The sequence below is a fragment of the Galeopterus variegatus genome, unplaced genomic scaffold, assembly GCF_000696425.1.
Source record: "Galeopterus variegatus unplaced genomic scaffold, G_variegatus-3.0.2 Scaffold1676, whole genome shotgun sequence".
Lineage (NCBI taxonomy): Eukaryota > Metazoa > Chordata > Mammalia > Dermoptera > Cynocephalidae > Galeopterus > Galeopterus variegatus.
The window spans coordinates 162,529-181,227 of NW_007727787.1; the positions used below are offsets into that span (position 1 = coordinate 162,529).

Sequence of the window (18,699 nt, forward strand, 5' to 3'; positions counted from 1 at the left end):
AAAAACATATAATTTGAATTTTTAGTTTTAAAAGTAATACCCATTCTTTGTTGACAAATTTAGCTGGTATATTTTTATTTTGATTTCATTCATTTAAATTTCAAAAGTAATGCAATTAGAGTACATGCTTATGCTAAAAATCCAGACAGTAAAGAAGTGTCGTAATAAAATTAATAGTCTCCTCATCTGAGAAACCACTTCTCTGATATAACGATTAATGACAAATCTGTGTGTATCCTTCCATAGTTTTTCCTTACATCATACACACATACACATGCACTTTTTCCCCTTCCCTTTGTTTTATAGAAGTGTATTGAATATATTATCAGTTTTCTGCAGTTTGATGCAGATATGTATTGAGTTCTTTCTCACACAGTATCAAGAGGCACTGTGCACTATGAGTGTGTATATTCTCTGTCCTTGGGCAATTTATTACGTTCTTTTCTGACACATTTTCAAATTTGTTTCTGTTGCTAATCCCTTTATTAGTTCAAGAGGGATTTCTGCCTCATGGTGGTCTAAATTCCAAATAAGATAATGCTTATTAAAGCACCTCGTTAAGCATAAAGCAGTAAGATAGGACCACAATGATTACTAATAATTGATTATCTATGAATAGTTCTAATTTTTGTCATTTGTAAAGGACAAAATGGTTCATCTGCTTATATTTTAATTATTTCAGTAAATTTCATATGTTTTCACACCTGGTTTTACTTATTGTATTTGTTACTTTTAGATGCAGTATACCTAACCTTTTTTGCCTTAACATAATGTTTTAAAAATTTCTATTAGTTGTTTTAAAAAATTCTATTAGTTGTAAGTATCTTCAGCAATCCTTTTCCTCCATATTCTTGGCTATATCTGATGGATATAGTAGTACTATAAATTTCATTCAGGTAAACATGTGCTTTAGAGTCTAAGACTCCTTCTGGTGTGTATTCCAAGTCCATTGTTGTGATTACTTTATTACCAACTAATAGGTTACAGCCAGATATTTCAACACAGCCACAAATGTACAGTTCTTCTTTGTCAGAAAGACCACACATAACTCTTGAAAAGTTACTAGCACATTTGATCACATCATTTCCAAATGTCCTCCAAGAAAGTGAGCATTATGGTTTTGAATGAAAAACTGTGGTACGTGACCAAAACCTCAGTTTGTTTCTAATCATGTATGGATGGAGTGTAATTTGATTAAAGTTGACTAGCCTGTAATGATCCCAGTAAGATTCCGAACTGGATCTGGATTAAAGTCTCACTGCTTTTTGCCCTCATCCAAGCATTAAAGAATCACTGAAACGAATGAGTTTGGGATTTCATGTCCAAATCCATTTTTAATAGTACCACTTTATGTTTTCATAGCACTGTATACTTTGCAAAATGCTTTTATCTATAGTATTTGATCTGTCCAGTCAGCTTTTAGCTTCTATATTTCAAAGGCCAGTAATGGTTTGACTGGAAGTAATACCTATTAGAACAGTGACTTGGAAAACTTTGAAATCATTTCCAGGTGTTTTAGATAGGCTACATTTGAATGATGAAATTTTAAACTTTCTTTTCTATAAAAGAAAACTTTACTGCTTTTTAAGTAATCTTCATAGTAATTAGCAGCCCTAAAGGTGGTGGTGGTGTTATTATTGTTGTTCTTTTTTTATAAATGAATGTGTCTAACTTACTGCAAAGTGGGTAATGTATAATATGTGTAGGGAAGCTATGAATGTAGCCAGGGAGGAAAAAATGGAGAACTGTCAGGTTTCCTTAGATACCTAAGGTGGTGGAAATGAATTTTAAATGATTTTTATACCTGAACGCTTCTCTTTTTTTGATCACAGTAGGGATGCAAACTTGGATGGGAAAAATCAAGGAAAATCAGAGAATACGGTAATATTTGTGCAGTATATATTTTGGGGACTTTATTGAGATTCTACTTGTGAACTAGTATCCATTTTTTAAATGTTCTACATCATTAAAGATAATTTACATATATACATACACATATGTGTGCATATACATACATATATATTGTATGTACATACAAGGGGTTTTCAAAAAGTTCATGGAAAGATGCATATTATCTTTCAATTCCATTTTTCCATGAACTTTTTGAAGTACTTTTTATGTATGTTTATAATATATGTGTGTGTGATATACATACATGTATATGTATAATAGATATACCTATTAAATCAGTATTATTACTCAAGACATGGAAAGAATACTATTTGGGACAAAAGTAAAACCCCCATTCTGATTCTACTTGCCACTCCTTGTATCATTCAGATGATTGTATCACCAAGACGGCAAAGAAATTTACAATAAATCTAAAATCTTTCCTCCTTTTTTTGTGGATACTAAATATTTGAACTGACACCTATACACTATCTGATAGAACTCACCACCACTCACAAAACAAACATGGACACTTCCTTCTCTTGGAATAAACATAGAGGAATCAAGGGGTACAAAGAAATATATAGCATTTCAAAAGAAAAAGACCCCTTTGACCAACAAAAGCAAATAGGCCTAATTGAAACAGACTTCTTGTGTGAAACAGAATAAAACTTAGAAAAATAAATAAGTATTCAAAGTAAGATTAGGAGGGCATTGCACTGATTAAAATCAGAGCAGATAGTCAATTAAAACAAATGAACTGAGGACAGAAAAAGACTGGAAATTAAAAACATGGTTGTAGAAATTTAAAACAAAGCAGTGAGGAATAGGTTCAATACTGAAGAAACCTCAATGAATGAATGAGAAAAAGCTAAAGAAATTTCAATAGAACTCAAAAGAAGGTGAAAATTCTAAGTAAAAAGATTGGAAACGGATAAATCGATACATAGAATTCAGTATAAATAAATGTATATAATGTGTGTGTGTGAGCGTGTGTGTGTGTGTGTGTGTGTGTGTTTACACAAGTAATAATAGGAGAAAAATTTCCATAGACTTGGGCCCTCATATTGAAAGAACAACCTAAGTAACAAGCATATTTGGGGGACAAAGGAGAGGTTAAGAGAAAAGACCCTTAGACCTAGCTAGACCTTGAAATAATCCAGAGAAAAATCTGAATTTCAAGACTAAAGAAAATATTCCAGAATGTCCAGATAGTTTAAAGCAGGATACCCACTTAAAAAAGGGGGGAGGGGGGAGAAGGAAAATGAGATTGGCATCAATCATCTCTTCCTTTCCCCCAAAATTTGAGAGGAAAACAATGTGGTTCCTGAATTCTCTAACTTTCTGGGTTCTTATATATTTCCCTATTAGAATATAAACTCTGTAAAATTAGAGATTTTTATTTACTATTCACTGCTGTAGCCCCATGCCTAGAAAAATGTTTAGCACATGATGTAGAATGAATGAATATGAATACATGAGCAAAGAAAAATATAAACACATCCTCTAACATGAATGAATATGAATACATGAGCAAAGAAAAATATAAACACATGCTCTAACATGCAAAATCTCATGAAATTTATCATTGATATATCATCCCTTTTAAAAAAGAACTACTTAAAATAATACCACAGCTAACTAAGAAATGAACACAATGTTTAAAACTCAAGAACTCTACAGAAATGGTATAGAGGAAAGAGTAGAGAACAACAAAACAATTAATGTATAGACAATTTAGGCTAATTGTTCATATAGTTTGTCAAGTTTAAGTAGAATCTGTTAAAAATAATTATTGAAAGGAAAGATTCACAATGTTTAAATAAATCTGAATCCAGAATCTCAGAGTTTTTAAAAAACCAAACCTAGAAAGTAATAGAGTAGGGTTGTAAGGTAGAAGAAAAATCAGTTTAATTAAAACATACCAAAATTGTACTTTTTGGGGCCGGCCTGGTGGCGCACTGCTACAGTGCGCCGCTTGGGAGTGCGGTGGCGCTCCCGCCGAGGGTTCGGATCCCACGTACAGACCGGGTCCCGCTCACTGGCTGAGTGAGGTGCGGGAGCAACACCAAGGGTTGCGATCCCGTTGCCGGTCCTGGTCCGGTACGGGCGCGACACTGAGGGTTGCGATCCGTTGCCGGACATGAAAAAAGACAAAAAGGGAAAAAAAAAAAAAATTGTATTTTTTGTCCAGTGGGGAAGCAGCAGTTACAGCTTTGTTTTTGATGCAGGCAAAGACAGATTTAGATTTTTTTTTTTTAAGGCACTCACTTGTTAAAAAGAAATTGATATGTAATTTCCAATTAAATAAAGATTTCTAAAAACAAATGAAGAAAACTTTGTTTGGTAAAACAGAAACCAAAAGGAAAAAACAGAAGAAAATGGAAGTATGCTAGACCCAAAACCAAATATATTACCACAATAAATGTGAAGAAGTTTAACAACTTAATTAAAAGAGGATGACTCAGATTGAGCCTTCCAGAAAACTCAGGAGAACCATGTAAAACAAAGTGGTTCAAAGGTTGAAATTAAAGAAAAGATAAAGACATATTAAAAACAAATACAAATACAGATTTAGTATTAGGCAGAGGAAAATTCAAGGGGAAAAACCATTCAACAGGCAAATAGATCTATTGAAGAAAGATATAATCAGAAGCTATAATGGTCATATGTCTTTATATGCCAAGTAACGTAGCACTGAAATGTAGAGTGTTCTAATAAATATGTTTAAACACAGGGATGTTTATTTCATTATTATTACAGAGTAATTCATGTGAAAAATAGGACCAAATCTCAGTGTATATTGCTCCAAAAATATCAACCATAGAATAATATAACAGATTAAATCAAAGCACATTAAGTAGATGAAAATGAATAATATATACAAATTAAATATTTCCACTTCAGACTTTTCAGATGCCATGTATTTGTAAAGCAAAACATAAAAATAAAACTTAGAATTTACAAAGTAGAAATTGTATTAGGAGACTTGGACATACCTTCCAGAGTTTGACATGTAAATTAGGCTGATTATAAATGTGGAAATAAAATGTTTGAATAATATAAGCCATAAGCTTGATTTAATAGGCATATGTAAAACACTGTACTCTATGTATAAATTAAATTTAAAAATTGGATTTACTAGGTCACAAATAAAATTTCAGTGAAGTCCTCAAAATATAAACTGCACAAGCTATTATTATTCTCTGGCCAAAAGAAACTAAAACTTGAAGTTAATAAGTTGTTTAAAACAATTCTAACTTAAATAATTCTAATTCTAAAGTAAGTAAAATACAATCTCCTAAGTCACTCCTACAGCAATGTAGAAATTAAATTTTAAGTTACAAGATGCAGCAATCCTTTGATTTAAAACATTTGCATCTCATTTTAAACAAACAGCCTCAGGAGAAGTTATACCCATTTTACAATTTTTTTCCCGGTATTAGAAAAAAACTAAATCTTGAACTCCAACTATAAATCATAGTGTTGGCTTCTTTGCTCATTGCCAAGTGCCTCCCCTATAGAAAAAGCCTTCAGTAGCACTAGTGCTTATCATCCCCTGCTAACTTCCTTTGTATAATAGAGAACACTTGTGCAATCACTCTTAAAAGTAGATCAAAAATAGCTTAAGAAGGTAAAATATCCAGGGGCATGGTGATTTCTATTCACAGTTCAAGGAAAGGTAAACAACATATATCTGTAAACCTGAAATTACTACAGGCTGAGGTTCTAGCTAGGAAGTGCTCAAAAGACTACTTAACAAGGGCCTGAATTATTGGAATTAGTTGCACAACATCAAGAGGTGTAAGTTCCAGGAGATCCTGCAACGTAGAGCAAAGTGACCTTCAGTCATCAAAGAGGAGTCAGTGACCATATAGGTTGTGGATTAGAAATGGACTCAGGAACAGAGCAGAACAAAGTCATGTGGACAGGAACCTCCAAAAATTTGGAATAGAAAGCTCAGGTCTGGAAAGTCTGTATTAGGCCCTGCAGGACGTGGAAAAGGGAAACTGTCAGCTCACAAGAGCCAATTGTTAATTTTTCAGGAATTTTGCTAACGAGTTGTTAAATTTGGCCGTTATTAAAGATTAAATTATATAAATTTATAATTGAGTTAATTGTATTAAAATAAATACTCAAACTATGGATCAAAAAATAAGTGGTTGGTACTTCTGGCAATAGCAAAAGACAGTAAAACTGGAACACCTAGTATTTGGAAATGATTCATTTCATGAGAAAGTGTTCAACTGCTAAAGCATCTATTTATTTGCCTTTTTATATAGTTAAAGGGAATGTACTTTTGTGTTGTGTTAATGGCTTTCTCCCCTATTGCCTTTTTGCTTCACACCCTGCATTTTATGGATATTTATTAAAGATTGAAAGGAGGGTGCCATGTGGGTTTTAAAACTGACAAAAGTTAAGAATTCTACATATCAAAGCCCTGTAGATGTAGTTCCAAAACTCTGAGTATAAAAAACTGGCCTTTACTTTTATTATTCAATAAGAAAAAAAGATCAACTATTCATTCCATTGAGGAAATCAGGGAAAGAACCCCCCCCCCATATACTCACACACAAAAGGAAAATAAGATATTAATAAAGAAAAAAGCAAAAATTAAAATTTAAAAATGCTAGAATTAATAAGTAAATAAAAGATGTGTTTAAAATGATCAGTGCAATGATTAATTTCTCATTGAAGAAAGGGGAAAACAAGTATACATTAGGAATGAGTAGAAATACATGAGGGTACTTCAAAAATTTCGTCGAAAAATAGAATTAAAAGATAATACAAATCTTTCCATGGACTTTTTGAAAACTCCTAGTACACAAAGATTTTAAAATTGTAAAGAGAACATTTGAAAACCCCTAGTACACAGATTTTAAAATTGTAAAGGTCAAACTTTTGACCTTCGAAGACTAATTAGTTTCTTTATGCAAACATGCTCCTTGATTTCCTAGAAAAAAATTATAAAACTGTTTTAAGAATGGAGTCCTGAATATGTTGGTAACTAATGGTACTGAGTTTTAGTTTAAATTTGCCTTTATTTAATTATTAATGAGATTGAGTACTACTTTAAATGTAAGTTGGCCACTTGTATTTCTTTTTTTAATTATTTATGTCCCTTGGCTGTATTTTTTAATTGTGGTATTCATTTTCTCATTTATTAGTAATAAAAGCTTTTTATATGTTGAAGCTATTCATCTTTGTTTTCATATATACTTTAAATGATTTTTTTCAATCTTTGACTTGTCTTTTAACTTGGTTTATTATGATTTTTTCCCATAGACACGTTAAAAAAATTTATGGATAAAAATATAATTTTTATTTTAATTTTTAAAAAATTTCTTTCAAGTGTTTAGAACTTGGATTTTTTATTTTTTGAGCTTTTTTCTTTTGAACCTTTTTTTTCTTTTTTCATTTAAGAAGATATGTTATTAATTATATTTAACAGTTATATATGTATGTAGCTTTTTAATCCATCTGGCTTTTTATCTTGGTTTGTAGTGTGGAGCAGAGATATAATTTTAACTTTATTCTTCATTTTTAAACATAAATGACCTAATGTTCTAACTGTGTGAATTGAGGAATAGGGACACACACACACACACACACACACACACACATTCACACACACTCACACACTCACACTCATTCCCTCATAACATGAAGAACATGAAATGCTGTAGAAACAGTTTAGTTAGGCGTAAGAGAGCATTACAAAGTGTGTGTCTATGCTAACTTCAGCAGTTTGCTTTTGATCTCATTTTAGAATGTGGGTTTAGTTCATTTTATGGTTGGTCCTACTGGGAGGGTATAGCTGGGCCCTGATTTAAAGTGAAATGTGACTTATGGGGTAGTAGGAGGAACAGGTTCCTTCTCAGGGAGAAGTCTCATAATGGTAGTTAACCCCCACTTCTACCAGGAAACTGGGCTTAGTGTTGTTCACAGGCTAACCTGATTGGAGGGTTTTGTCTTTTCCATTGTTAGAATAACTTTCTTGAAGCTAATTAATGCTCATAAATCACTCTCTGAGGTTGCTGTGAATGTATGCTACCTGTCAGGGTTTGAACTTGCCTTACAGTTACCTTATGCTTCTTTTGTTTTCTGTGAGTACCAGGACTGTTGTTTACTGTTCAGAATCCCATATATCTAAACTACAGATCTTTTGCACGGCAATATAGCAATTGAACCTTTCCAAGGTAGACATTTATAATGGTTACTTTCCTAACAATATTTAAAAGCGATGAAATATTTTGATCAAAAGTAATTATTAACCACTGACTATAGTGACAGCTAGTAAGAATGGGTCACTTTTCTTTAGCCTCTGTTCTAGCCTGCTTCACATCTTTACCTACCTCTGAGGTCCCAGAGTACCACTACCCCAAAACCATGGGGATGAAGGTGTGACCAGCTCTAGCCAACCTTGAAAGGTGAGCTTTCCATTAGTAACATGGACTGCTCGAGTGTTCTGCTCTTGGATTCATAAGATAACCTGACATTGTTCTTCTGGGCAGACTTCCCAGCACTTTGCACTTTTTAGGGAATCCTATGCTTGTTTTTGTTTTAACGTTGGCTTCAATAACTCCCTAAGAAATTTAACCAGCTGCCAACTGACCCTATTCACAAACAGAGAACACAAGGGCCTATTGTAAATCCAGTAATAATATTCAAAATGGCTAAATATTCAGTGCCTCAGAGCGGCAGGATACATTTTGCTGGACCATCCTTTGAACCTTTGCTATTACATTTCTTCCAGCTCCTTCCATCAGATTTAGGGAGGGTGGTACAAGTTATCACCAAACCTGTTCTCCTCAACTGGCCTCTGCTGCTGTCTGTTGAGCATTAATGTGACATATTTGGTAGGGCAGGGACAAATGGGCCAGTGACAATAATGAAAGGTGCCCTAAGTGGTGTTGTGACACTACCTCCTAAGGAAGCAAGTATTTCCCCCTCAATAAGGAGGTTAACTTCCCGAAGAAGCAAGTAAGAGAGCTGCCTGCTAAAAAACCAAACCTCACTGCCAAGTTTATTTTTATCCCATGTGCTTGAGGAATTAGGCAGATGTACCCTGGAATATGCAATGCTTTATTTGAGTTACTAAAGAACACAAAGTTTACATTAAGGACAAAATAAAATGTAAGGATCAACTTTTCTTTCTCCCCACATTTGAGAAATTGGTACTTTTGCTAATTAATACATAGCCAAGGGGCTTCTGTAGTAAAATTGTCTGGACAGGTTCTTGGTTTTGCCATTTTCCTCCCATATAAACCTTGGTGATAGTGGGCTATCAACTCCAAGTTCCCTTTCTTGCTTGCTAATCCTTTCTACCTGCAGACTACCTTGTGGACTTTCAACCCATGCCCTCTAAAAGTGCCTGGTGCCGGCCGACCCTGTGGCTCACTCGGGAGAGTGCGGCGCTGGGAGTGCTGAGGCCGCGGTTCGGGTCCTATATAGGGATGGCCAGTGCGCTCACTGGCTGAGCGCAGTGCGGGAGACACCAAGCCAAGGGTTACGATCCCCTTACCAGTCACATTAATAAGTAAGTAAGTAAGTAAGTAAGTAAGTAAGTAAGTAAGTAAGTAAGTAAGTAAAGTAAGAAGTAAGTAAGTAAGTAAGTAAGTAAGTAAGTAAGTAAGTAAGTAAGTAAGTAAGTAAGTAAGTAAGTAAGTAAGTAAGTAAGTAAGTAAGTAAGTAAGTAAGTAAGTAAGTAAGTAAGTAAGTAAGTAAGTAAGTAAGTAAGTAAGTAAGTAAGTAAGTAAGTAAGTAAGTAAGTAAGTAAGTAAGTAAGTAAGTAAGTAAGTAAGTAAGTAAGTAAGTAAGTAAGTAAGTAAGTAAGTAAGTAAGTAAGTAAGTAAGTAAGTAAGTAAGTAAGTAAGTAAGTAAGTAAGTAAGTAAGTAAGTAAGTAAGTAAGTAAGTAAGTAAGTAAGTAAGTAAGTAAGTAAATAAATAAATAAATAAATAAATAAATAAATAAATAAATAAAATAAAAGTGCCTGGTGCCAGAGCACCTCCAACTTTGGCATAAGGTTCAGTTTTTCCTCCCCCTTGTTTGTCTGCTGTTGCCTTTATTAGCTGACTGCTCTGGTGATTCAGCCTGACTTTATATCGCATTTTGGCTCTGTGTCCTTCATATCTGTAAAATATGATTTAGAGGCAGCATGCCAACCTCTTCTGCCATATTTTTCCTTCCTAACACAGTAGTACTTCCGATATGGGTGACCATTGTAGGAACCTATTACTTTATAAACTGTTCCATGTGCTTCACAAAAGAAAACCTAAGATTGACTTAGCAGCAACGTCAGATTGTTAGCTGACAACAAACCTATTGCCAACCACAAACTGAAGACCATTTTTAACTCAAATAGCTACCTAGAAATGTACCTATGTGTGCAGTAACTTTTTTTTTAATCGCAAAAAGAATAGTTGAAGTAGAAAAATTTAAGCAGATATTTAGTGAAGGACATGAGCAAGTAAGTCCCACACCCCAAAGAAATTCAGATGGTTAATAAGTACATTCTAAGATCTGGTTGCAGATGGGGGAGAGGAGGGCTGGCTGGGTCCAGTACCTGTCTCAGAACCCTGGGCATTGGCTGGCCCTGTTGCTTGCCTGGATGTGGTGTGTGGCCAGGTGCTAAGGCCCACGGCGGTATCTCAGCAATTGATTTTTTTTTTAACCTAAATGCATTACTTTACTCTGTTAAATTTATACATGAAGCATGGAGGGAACTGGAAGTTTTCAGGAGGGTTTTGTCAAAGCAGAAGTGTTGGGGAAAATGTGATAGCTGGCTTTCAGGCATTAAAAGGCTTGTGTTATTCCACAAAGTAAAACTAGAGGCAGTGGTATTAATAACAAGAAATTAATTTGAATATAACACAAGTAAGTCAGGAAGAGTTTGAGAGGTAGAGGCAATGTCATAGTCATTTGACTGCCAGAGAACTTGTCATGCAGGAGATGTTCATAATTAGTAGCGAATTCATATATACATATATACTTATGAATCAGAATTCATGCTCTTCATCAGGGAAGTGGGCTGATGTTACCATTTTCTCTTAAGAATATTGTGAAACAGCTTCCACATTGCAGGCAGGTTGTTTTAAAGCAAATAGACTGTCAAGTTCCTTCCACTTCTAGAGCTCTGTGTTTACACAATTAATTGTGCTTTTCTCTGTTGTCACTGAGAATAATAAATCTGAGGCATATCAGGTAACTGATATTTATTCTTTCCCATGTTCATGTATAGTAACAATTAAAGATTGTCTTAAATGATCTTCAGAGGCTTTAAAAATTATTTTCCTGGACATGTATGCAAAATGCAGAAATACACATTAACTTAAAACTTATTGGTCACCTGGAGATCATTTCATCATAGTCAGCTAAATGCAGCACAAAACTATTTCGAGTACTTATTTATTTTTATTTGGGGCCATAAACTAGTGTTAATACATTTAAAATGATTACAATCATAGAAAATATGTTCTCTGACCACAATAACAAGGAAATTTAGAAAATTTACAAATGTGTGGAAATGAAATAACACTCTTCTAAATAAACAATGGGTAAAAAGAAATATCACAGGGAATTTAGAAAGTACTTTGAGACAAACATCAAAGCACAATGTATCAAAATTTATAGGGTGCAGGGCTCTTGCAGTGCTTAGAGGAAAATTTATACTTGTAGACACACATATTAAAAATAAGAATAAAAATCAGTAATGTAAACTTCTACCTTAAGAAAGTAGAAAAAGAGGAGCAAACTAAATCAAAAGCAAATATAAGTAGGAAATAATAACAAAGATCATAACAGAAATATTTGAAATAGGGGATTAAAAAACAATAGAGAAAATCAGCAAAACCAAAAGTTGGTTCTTTAAAAAGATCAACAAAATTGGCAAACCTTTATCTACATTGACCAAGAAAGAGAGAAGACTGAAATTACTAAAATCAGAAATAAAGCAGGGGGCATTCTTAATGTTGCTGTTATGATTTTTGTGGTGGTAAGATTTAATTTCTTTCTCTTGCTCATTTGCATTTTTGTTCTGCCAGTGGGTTTTGTTCTTTCTTGTGTATTCGTGGTAGTGATTATTGTTTTTTGGGTTCCAGGTGCAGGACTTCTTTGAGGATCTCTTGTAGGGATGGTTGTGTGGTGGTGAACTCCCACAGCTTTTGTTTGTCTGGAAAATACACTATTTTTCCTTCATTTCTGAAGGATAGCCTTGCTGGGTACGGTATTCTTGGCTGGTAGTTTTTTTCTTTTAGTATTTTGAGTATATCATCACGGTTTTCTTCTGGCTTGTAGAGTTCCTGTTGAGAAATCTGCTGTTAGTCTGATGGGGGCTCCCTTATAGGTTACTTGATGCATTCCACTTTCTTCTGAGATTCTGTCTTTGGTTTTGAGCTTTGCCAGTTTGTATGTCTTAGGATTTTTGGGGGTCAAGTCTGTTGGGGGATTTTTGAGCATCCTGGATCTGAAGGTCTGTGTCTCTCTCTATACCTGGGAAATTTTCCATTATTATTTTGTTGAATAGGATTTTCCATGCCTTTTCCTTTCTTCACTCTTTCTAGAACACCTATGATTTGAATGTTTGTGCACTTAAGGTTGTCTGATAGTTCTCCTAGATTTTTTTCATTTTTTTAAATTCTTTTTTTTTTTTTTTTTTGTTGTCTGCCTGGGTTATTCTGAAAAGACTATCTTCAAGATCATAAATTCTTTCTTCTGTTTGTGTTATCCTGCTGCTTAAGCTGTTGGTTGTGTTTTTTTATTCTGTTGAGTGAATCTTTCAGTTCCATAAGTTCTGCTACATTCTTTTTTTTTTTTTTCCTGACCAGTAAGGGTATTGCAACCCTTGGCACAGTGTGGTCTGCACCACGCTCAGCCAGTGAGCGCACCCGCCACCCCTATATAGGATCCGAACCCATGGCCTTGATGCTACCAGTGCCGCACTCTCCCGAGTGAGCCATGGGGCCAGCCCTCTGCTACATTCTTTTTTAAGGTATTAATCTCTTTGTAAATTTCCTCCTTCATATCCTGGATTTTTTTTTTTTCTCATCTGATTATGTTGTCTAACTGTTCTCATATCTCAATAAGTTTCCCTGAGATTGTTGCTCAGAATTCCTTTTTCATTCATTTCCAGGGTTTCCTGCTCTATAGGGTTTGGTATTTGAGAATTACTGTATTCTTTTGGTGGTGTCATATTTTCTTGGATTTTTGTATTTCTAGTATCTCTGCATTGATGTTTGGTCATCTGATAGAGAAGTTGCTTCTTCTGTTACTCTGGAGTTGGCTTTGAGTGAGAGATGTCCTCTTCTTTTTCTTGTCTCCACTGGTGACTCTCCTTCTGTCAGTGCAGTCAAGTGTCTGGTGAGCCATGTACACGGTGGCTGTGCCTACTGCTGTGGAATTGAGCTGCTTTCACAGCAGTCGTGGCTATGGGCCACCTGTCCAGAAGAGATGTTTTCCATATGCTCCTTACCTGCTTCGGGGCGGGGAATTCTGCCCTTGGCCCTTGCCCAGGATCATGAGAGTGCTCTGTTTCTTGCCTGCTTCTGCGGGGAGGGAGCCATCCTCAGCTCCTTCCCAGACCCCAGGCATGCTCTGTTTCTTGCCTGCTTCTGGGTGAACAGGGCTGCCCTTGGCCTATATATTGAGTTTTTATAGAGTGTGCCATGTATGAATGGAAGGGAAACTTGCTGATAGAATCATAAGACACTATAAATAGAGCTTAAAGGAACTTTGTATACCATTTTATCCATTCCATATACTGTAGGAAGGACCTATCTTTTAAGAATCTAGCTGATATTCTTGATAATTGATTATTTTTTAAAAAGTTTGCCCATATGCCATGTATATCTTCTTACTGAGTATTACCAGGATATACCAAGTGTATCTCCTTATGTTAAAGGGGGTGGAGGATCTTATTATTAATATTGTTTTATTCTACCTTGCCTTTTGTTGAACAAAATATATCTTAGAATATTTTTTAGTACTGTATCTTAAAATTTGTTGACCACATTCAGATTTACCATGTTCTTTCTCATGGCTGAATAAATTTTGTGGATATACCACAATTTTTAAAGCCAGTCCCTTCCTGATGGAGAATTAGTCTGTGGTCATCCTTGTTTTTTGTGCTTCGGACAGTGTTACAGTGACCATCATTGTATTATGTCGTGGTGATGCTTTTCTTTTCTTCCTTCTTTTTGGGCCAGTTTAATCACAGTTACTGCTTCATTTTAATCAACATTCAACATAAATGGGGTTCTTTCATTTATTCAGCAAACATATGAGGGTACTTAAAAAAGTTCATGAAAGGATTTTTATTTTCTTTTAATTCTATTTTTCCAAGAACTTTTTTGAAGTACTGTCATACCTGCGGTGGGCCTACTAGATGCCAAGCAAAGCTCTTCTGGTGATTATCTGAGTAGACAGGCAGTTATGCCATTGTAAATAAGTGTGGAGATGGGGGAGAGTTAAGAGATTAGAGAAAAGAGGAAAGCACAGCCAAATAGTGTTAAGGCAAACACATGTGATTCTATGTGTTCTCAATAGAGGGGCAGAAGCTGGGATAGAATATACTGAGTGCTCACTCCCCCTTTCCTTACCTGATTGTATTTACACTGTCATGTCAATTTGCCCCTCATTTTTCCCTTGAGGGTTCCAGCTAATGTTAATTTTAAAGCAATTTAACTTGTATGAAGATATTCTTAGGCAGGCCAACCAATATTTATTTACCCAGCCTTTTGTCCTTCTCTAAAGATGACTCTGGGCATAGACACTGGGTTCTTCAGGAATTATTGCTTCATTCTCTGCACCCTGGTGTATCCCATTCCTGTGAACTAATCAGCTCTACAGGAGAGAGGTGACCCACTGCCTCTTTGTTCCCACCAGATCCTCCCCCTCCTTTCACCTCTCTACCAGCCAGATTTGGCATTTTTACTTTTCCTTCATTAGAGGGAAGGCATGTAAATGAGACTTCAATGATTGTGGAAAGGAACAGAAATATTGTGACTATTTCTAGGTCTTAGAAAATAGAACCTTCTTATCTAGGAGACGTTGAGGAAACATGGCATAGAGGAAAAAGCCCTGGCCTGGGAGTCAGGAAACCCAGGTTCTCTCCAAAACTGCCAGGGACCGTGTGGTCTGAGCTCAGCCTTTGCCCACTTTACCTCAGAATCCTTGAGGGTAAAATGGATGAGCTCTGAGGACTTACTGGAGTTTACATTTTTTGATTCTGTGTTTAAATCAGAGACAGTGCCATCTTATAAGCAAACTATAAAACTCATTTGTAAAGCTTTAAAGAAATCCCTTAATTTTAACTAAAACAGACCGTATTATGATGATTTCGTTTACCTGGTATGGTACTGGACCTGGAAACCTGGCTGCTTCCGTATCTCCCTGAAGGCTTTTCCCATTACCTGAGTGTACTTGGTAGTGTTTCTGTACCCTCCTCTTCTGCCCTCTGAGCCAAATCCCATGAGCCATTTTCTTAACGTAGAATAGTAATGCCAGGAATTGGCTTCAGTATAGACTGCGTAGGCGTGTCCAGAAAATTGGTAGAATGGACCCATGAAGGTGATTGAGGTACCTCCTGGAAGGAAATTCTGTCTAAGGAAAATGAAACAAGACATGACAGGGTAATCTAATAGCCAAGCCTTAGTTTTGAGAGGGAGGATGATGTGATACCTGTCACTTGATTTGCCTTTTGGCCCAGCCTTATTACTCCCATGACTGAGACCTTTGGAAGGCAAGAGTAAAACCTGGGAGAGCTGACCTCTGTAAGACATTGGGTTGCGGCAATGTCTTATACCCTCTAAGAGAGTGAAACATAAGGAAGAGACATTTCCACTATTCCAGATACCCTGCAGAGTTTTGGCACCCCAACAACACTAGTGTAAGTATCTGTGGTAAGTGTGAGCTCATGGACCTATGAGGAACACCTCCTGGGATTCCCAGATTAGTTGATGGACACATTCCAAATAAGGCCCTATGTAAAGTGGTGGGGACAGAGCCAGTGGGATTTTGTTATTATTGTTAATCTGTCTTCACTAGTAGGCATAGACTGGAAAGCCTTGAGAAAATGGTTTGCATCAGTCTGTCTTATGAAGGCTTCTTCAGCATTTTTGCATTGCATTACAGCGGAATTCTTTAGTTTTCAACAGGTTTCACTAGGGACAGGGTTTGCTAATAAATCAGAAGTACATTTGGGGCCGAGCCCATGGTGCACTCGGGAGAGTGCGGCGCTGGGAGCGCAGCGACGCTCCCGCCGCGGGTTTGGATACTATATAGGAATGGCTGGTGTGCTCACTGGCTGAGCACATTGTAGGCGACACCACACCAAGGGTTGCGATCCCCTTACTGGTCACGAAAAAGAAAAAAAAAAAGTACATTTGTTTGAGAAAACACACTGAAATGCCCCCAGTAGAGTAAAGGAGCTTCTTTTGACATCCCCTTCTTATGAGTCTCCTACTTCAGGTTAATTAGAAATGATAGTCTTACCTCACAGTATTTTGGGGGTCTTTGCCTAGAGACTCACAAGGCCATTATGTTCCATATTGTGAGAATTATCATCTTGAAATGACTTTCACATTATTTTGCTGACCTGTTTCTAGTAGCACTTTTCTGTGGTTTTCTGAGCCAAAGGAACATTTTCCATGGTGTGAACTAAGATTATTTTACCCTATATCAGTAGTAGTAGATGCTAAGAGTGGAAGGATACACTTTGAAATTTGGGGGGTAATGTGTTAGATGTTTTTAATAAATAAATAAAGGCAGCAGTAGAGAAGCATGTGGTATTTTCTCGGGATTGTTTCATTTTTCAAAAAAATGAAGCAGACCAAAACCAAGGAATAGTTTTCTAAACCTTTTTGAGCATCTTCCAATGGGTATTTAAAAGGACCAAATGCCATATGAACTTCATAGTGTCAGGAACCAGAGGGTAGACAGAGTATGTGGCCAAGAGGAAGTTGGCTGCATTTATTTGAGTAAGCAGGTGATTTGGTTGAGGGCAGATGTGCTCAGAAGAATCAGTGTAAGGACTTTGCAGTGAAAGACACATTGTATTAGTCATTGGAAGATATGGAGGAAAAGATACAAGGGGACAAACCATGTGCTCTTTCTTTTGTTGCCGGTTCCTAAAGGCCCTGAAATGGTTTATCTTTATTAGTTGCAGATACTTGTATCTCTGAGACTCAGAAGCACTTAAAATATCCATAGAATTTGAAGTATGCAAATCTTAAATGCACAGCTTGATGAATTTTCATAAACTGAACATACGCTAGTATAACTAGCATCCAGATCCAGAAACAACCTTACCAGCATCCCTGAAGACAAGCTCCTTTCTCGTTACTGCCACCTGTTCCCCCTCACCTATAGGAAAAGCAACTCTCCTGGCTTCTAACATTATAAATTAGAATTTGTTAAAAATTTCCTGTTTTTAAGCTTTATGTAAATTGAATCATATAGAGTATACTCTTGTTTTGGGCTTCTTTCATTCGGCATTGTTTGTGAGATTCATCCAGGTCATTGCACATGATTGTGATTTGTTCATTCTCATTGCTGTATTGTGTGACTGCCACATTCTATTTGTCTATTCTTCTGTTGGTGGATATTTAAGTAATTTCCAGTATTTGTCTGTTATGAATATTGTTGCTTTGAATATTCTTATGTGTCTTTTGGTGACTGTGTATATGTACACATTTCTACTGGAAGAGAAATTGCTAGGTCAAGAGTAAGCATTATGTTCAAGTTTGGTGAATGTACCAATTTATGCTTCTACCAGGAGTATCTGAAAATTTCAGTTGCTCCATATCTTTGCCACTTGTTTTAGTTTTCATTTGAGCCATTCTTGTGTATTATGGGATAGTATCCAATGTTGGTATCCCTGATGACTAGTGAAGTTAAGCTCCTTTTAATTTATTTTCCATTGATTTTTGCTCATTTATGCAATGCCTGTTAAGTCTTTACCCACTTTTCTTTTAGATTCTCTCTCTTTTTTTTTTGGTATTGATTTATAGGCATTCTTTATATATTCTGCATAAAAGTCCTTGGTTGTTTATATGTATTGCAAATATTTTATTTTTCAATTTTTTCTTTTATTTCTTTTTTTTTTTTTTCCTTTTTGTCTTTTTTTCATGACCGGTAACCGGATCGCAACCCTCGGTGTCGCGCCCGCACCGCGCTGAACCAGTGAGTGGACCGGTCTCTATGTGGGATCTGAACCCTCGGCGGGAGCGCCGCCGCGCTCCCAAGCGCCGCCCTCTACCGAGTGCGCCACCGGGCCAGCCCCTTTTATTTCTTTTTATATCCTGTTTAAGAAATCCTTTGCTTACTCCAAAGTCATGGAAATGTTTGTTACTGTATAAGCTTTTAATTTTACTTATCAGATTTAGATCTGCAATCCGTCTGAAATTGGTTTTTGTAAAAGGTGTGAGGTGGGAGTCAAGATTGATTTTTTTTTTTTCCCCAATATTCATATCCAGTTGACTTAGAACCATTATCAAATCCCCACTGTACTGCAGTGCCACCTTTGCCAATCAGTTGATATTCATTTGATTCCGTTAATGGCAACCCTTAAAAATAAATTTAAAAGTTCTTGTACCTTGTGTCTAATAACTTTTCATGGTAAAAATTATGTTTTTTTTATTTTGAAAAGATCAGTCAATCTCAATACTAGCACTATTACAGTTTACATTTGTATTTTTCCTCTATTTTTATTTATATAATCGTATTTACATTGAATTTTATATGCTGCTCTATTTCTAAGTAGTCTTAAAAGTTCAACTTAATCGTGTTTGCATAGTATTTTGACGAGTAT

The 18,699-nt window shown here is 35.8% G+C and overlaps 1 protein-coding gene across 2 annotated transcripts in view; it reads left to right on the forward strand.

The window, feature by feature from the left end:
• Window positions 1-18,699, forward strand: part of EFTUD1 (elongation factor Tu GTP binding domain containing 1) — a 168,920-nt gene that overhangs the window by 101,494 nt on the left and 48,727 nt on the right. The gene's annotated exons all lie outside the window — the stretch shown is intronic.